Below are 4876 nucleotides of genomic sequence, written 5' to 3' on the forward strand. Positions count from 1 at the left end.
TGGGTATGAGCAGCTCAGAACAGCTAATTCCTTCAGATCTAAGGAGGTATTTGATGCGACTGCCCCTGCTGGTCACTTGGTGTGCCATCTAGTTGTGCCATGGCTCCTGCTGCAGTTTATGAGATGTGCAAAGCTGGTCGACCATTAGTCTGCAGCATCCAATGGAAATAAAGCAGATTTTAGGTTGTGTGTGCATAAAAAATGTGGGGGAAATAGGATCTGAGCAGTCGATCTGTAGGGCATAGTCAAAATGCTCTTGTTAGAGTAGTCTTGTTACTTACTGTATGGGGGGCATCACAAATATTGCTTTATTTTTATTTGTTAATATTTTTCTAAAACTTTACAATAAATGCTTTCAGCAGCAAGGAGGTTAAAAATTAAGTGCATGATTAATAAAAAATTAAGTGCTGAGTTTCTATTTCTTAAGAAAGTTGATGATGAAAGGGTAAGTGACACAAACTATTGGTTGACATTCAAAGTGCTACAGTGGTAACATTGCCAAAACTGCTGAAGAAATGTTAACATCTGCTTCCAAGTTAGCGTAAGTAGTGTAGTGGGTTGAACGGTAGTCCACCCAAAAGGTATGTATACTCAGAACCTGTGAAAGTAACCTATTCTTTTTTTAAAAAAAGTCTTTGCAGATGGAATTAAGGATCTTGAGATGAAATCATTCTGGATGATCCAGGTGAGCCCTAAATCCTATGACAGGTGTCATTATAAGACAGAGAGGAGGAGACACAGAGACATGGAAGAGAAGGCCATATGAAGACGAAGGTGGAGATGGAGTGCTGTGGCCACAAGGAAAGCTGACAGCCACCAGAAGCTGAAAGGAGCAAGGAAACATTGTCCCCCAGAGCCTTCAGAGGGAGTGTGGCCCTGTGGACACCTTGATTTTGGACTTCTGGCCTCCAGAACTGTAAGAATAAATTCTGTTGTTTTAAGCCACCATGTTTGTAGCAATTGGTCATGCAACCTTAGAAAACAAATAACAAGTAGTCTCGAGGATTCAACACATGAACCTACAGCAGGAAGGTTACATATCACCCCGTGAAGACTACGTATCTATTTTTCTAAATTCACTTAAATCCTTTTCATTCTAAATTTTCTTTGCATGTAAGAAAATGAAGCTGTACTCTAAATGAATTGTCTCCATTTGCAGGAAAAGAACTTTGCACACAGTTAAATGATGCCAGATTTTCATCACTGTCATCAGATGCTTTATAAAGAAAATTAGTTAATTTCAGTAATGTCTGGATTTATTTTATCCAATTCACGGAATTAATCTAATTCATGGAAGCTCCCCATCACGATGGGGACATCTGACATTATTTCAAATGCTACTGCAAAATAAGACGACAAGTCCAGCACTGAAGATATATATATATACACACACACACACATATACACACCCATATATATACATATATATATATGCTTTTTTTTTGCAGTACTGATACAAATATAAATATACACATTTTGTTGCTGGTGATGGAGGGGGTGGGCGGGGAGGTTGCTGAGCAATGCGTTGATGTCCAGGTTTCACAGCCGCCTCCAAAGCAGTGCAATCCAGAGGAAGGACAGAGAAGTTATGAAGGATGTGTTCACCCACGGGAAGTCGCCAGGCAATGGACAGGCACACTCAGGACCCATCGGGACAGATGCAGCACAGTGCAAAGCCAGCAATGGTAATTACAACAACCTCTGCAGATTCCCCCTCCCTCTCTCCCTCCCTCCCCCCTCACTTTCCTCCCTCTCTCCCTCCCTCTTTCCTTCCTTCTTTCATCATTTTATTATGTGAATTTTCAAAATTATAAAAGCTAGAATAGTACAATGAACCCTTATGTCCCGTCACCTAGCGTTAATGTCAATATTGATATATTGTCAAATCTGTTTTATCTATCTCCCTCCAACTTTTTCTTTTTGCTAAGGTAGTTTAACATAAATCCCAGGACCATGGCCCTTCACCCATAAATATTACATTATCACAAATGATTGCTTTCTGCTGGTGAAACTAATGCATATTTTTTATAGACAATTCAGATAAGCATAAAGGGGAAATTAAAGTTGCCCACGCTCCTACAATCTGCATCACTGTTAATTTTTTATGTTTTTTGATCTAGACCTTTAAATTATGTGTGTATGTGAATATATACTGTCTGTATGTTCATCAGTGAGAAGGCTTTCTGTAACAGAAAACCCAGTTCACACTTGCTTAGACAAGAAGTGGAATTATTTTGGCTTATATACTTGAAACACTCAGTGGCAGGATAGGTTTCACGCCTGGCTTGATGAGACCTCCTGCTCAGTTTCTTCATCGTTCTCTAGTGACTCTTGTATATTGACTGGCTTTATTCTCGGGCTGGCTTCCCTTCTGGCAACAAGACTAGGATTCAGGCTCTCACATCCGTCTTCACAGGGAGGAAGAGCCTCACTTCTCATCGCTTTTGCACAACAGTCCTGAGCTCTGCTTGGATTGGCCCGCTTGTGAACTAATCACTAAAACAAAAGACGCGAGAATACCGTGTTTGAACAACTTGGATCTTTGGGAGGTAGGGGCAGGAGGATCCACCCAGACACCGTGTCTTCACCCAGTGGTAGAGGTATTAAGAGAAGGAATGGATGCTGGGGAGGAAGCCTTAACACGTATTATCCTACGCCTTCTTACTATCTCTATGTATGTATCTATTTATATTCTCCCTGTCTCTTTAAATCTTGGAAATTTAGTTCACCTCCCTCCCCTTTTCACATTCAGGGTAAGCACACAATGCCCACTGCAAGCTACATGAATTTCTGGGGTTTGGGAGGAGAGGGGAAGGCGGCCACTTTGGGCTCTTCCTCCTTCTGCTGGACCTTCGCTCTCTGCTCTGTGACTCGCACTGACCTCCGTTGTGGAATTTGCCCCCTCCTTGCATATACCAAGAGAAACAACTCATATAACATATTTGCATATCTGGTAGACTTCACTTAAGGTTTAAGGGCATTTGGGGAGGGAGGGTTCTCAACAGAGGGAGATTTTGCCACTCAGAGGACATTTGGCAACAACCAGAGACGCTTTCGGTTGTTACAACAGTTTTGGTTGTTGCAAGTGCTACTGTCTTCTAAGTGAGTAGAGACCAAGGACGCTGCAAGGCACAGGACAGCCCTCCCCAAAAGAATCATCTTCTCTCTGCGTCTGGGTTGAGAAGCTATGCTTTAAGATATCTGGAAGTCCTGGGGCCATACTTGACGGTGCTTGGCAATTCCCTCCGATTCCTTCCTAATTCCTTCTTCATTGCTTTCCCTCATCCGTAGTTCTTCTTTTATTTCTAATATAGAGCAAGCTAGCTTTCCCTTAAGTTCTCATCCTCCAATAGACCTTGCTTTCAGGCTCATACCTCCACCCCAAGATGTTTAATGACGTGTCTTCCTAAATAAATGTAGTACAGTCTCTAAGAGAAATTGTATTGCCATTTGTTAAGATAATTATTATTTCCAGCTTATTATATGCCCACATCCTCCAAGTGATACTTGGGATAAAACAGTAGATAGTATTTCCCCACATGCTTTTTAAAATTAATATTGGGTTTCCAGAATATTTTTTCATTGCTTACCGAATATGATGCTATTTGCCAAATGTTTCTGGCTCTTCTCACTTCTAGGCATGTCGTAAGATTGTACTTCCTGACCCCTGTGACCAGTGGGGACCTGTGCCTAGTTGACAGTGGAAGGAACATGTAACTTCCTAGGTGAGAGCTTTTAATTACTGAGCTGACCCCTTTCAGGGCTCTCTATTTCAGGGTAAGGTGATTATCGACGTTTGAGGTGGAACTCCTCCATCAGCCTGGATATCCAAGAGACCATGGTGAAAAGAGGACCTTGTTGATATGATGTCCATGTGACACAAGAAGTAGACTTTTGTTATTTTATTTATTTTATTATTTATATGTATTTTTTGAGACAGGGTCTTGCTCTGTTGCCCAGGCTGGAGTGCAATGGTGTGATCACAGCTTACTGCAGCTTTGACCTGCCGGGCTTTAACGATCCTTCCACCTCAGCCTCCTGAGTAGCTGAGACTATAGGTGCGCACCACCACACCTGGCTAATTTTGTTTATTTTTTTGTAGAAACGAGGTCTCATTATGTTGCCCAGGCTGGTCTCGAACTCCTGAGCTCAAAGGATCTCCTGTCTCAGCCCTGCGAAGTGCTAGGATTACAGGCATGAGCACTGCACCCAGCTCCAACTTTTGTTATTTTAAACCATTGGAACCTCGGGGTTGTTTGTTACTGCATAGTCTAGTCTATCCTGATGGATACATCTGATACCTCTTCTTCACTTTAGTTCAGAGGCTTCCTCCTCCTCATCAGATGAAGGTGACTGCATCCATAATCATAGGGGTTCATCCTAACTGGTCTACACCAATAGTTGTCATCTGCTGTTCTTTCCAGTGAGTAGTTTAGGGGTGGGCACATGTCTCTTTTGAGAGATAATGAGAGATCTGCTGGGGCTTCTGAGAAAAGCCTCCCTGATCCTAGACAAGAGACCCGAAGAAAAAGTCCTTGAGGCCTCTGGACATGGCGTTTGTTGGATGTGGTGCCTGGAGCTTTGTAGCTATCCTGAAACTGAGAAAGAGATCGACATGAGGACAAATGTGACCCATGAGGGTGGCAAAGCAAGGGTGATGAAAAGAACCTGGCCCTCGATGACATTATTGAAACTTGGAATCAACCAACCCTGAAATTTCTACCTCTGGACTTCCTGATATGTGCAATAATAAAAGTCCCTATTTTAAAGTCAATTTCAGTCAGGGTTTTATGTTACTTGAAACTGAAAACATTCTAAGTGATACATCAACTTGACTTCTGTAATGTTATTTTAATTGTAGAACATGTCTAGACTG

The 4876-nt window shown here is 42.0% G+C and overlaps 1 long non-coding RNA gene across 1 annotated transcript; it reads left to right on the forward strand.

Moving 5' to 3' along the window:
* Positions 1 to 489: 489 nt before the first annotated feature.
* Positions 490 to 3877, forward strand: LOC115895782. Its single transcript, XR_004055886.1, has 4 exons — positions 490 to 916; positions 1537 to 1685; positions 2417 to 2549; positions 3639 to 3877. It is a non-coding gene; the product is annotated as an uncharacterized LOC115895782 (long non-coding RNA).
* The last annotated feature ends 999 nt before the right edge of the window (positions 3878 to 4876 follow it).

Source organism: Rhinopithecus roxellana, unplaced genomic scaffold, assembly GCF_007565055.1.
Source record: "Rhinopithecus roxellana isolate Shanxi Qingling unplaced genomic scaffold, ASM756505v1 contig2427, whole genome shotgun sequence".
Lineage (NCBI taxonomy): Eukaryota > Metazoa > Chordata > Mammalia > Primates > Cercopithecidae > Rhinopithecus > Rhinopithecus roxellana.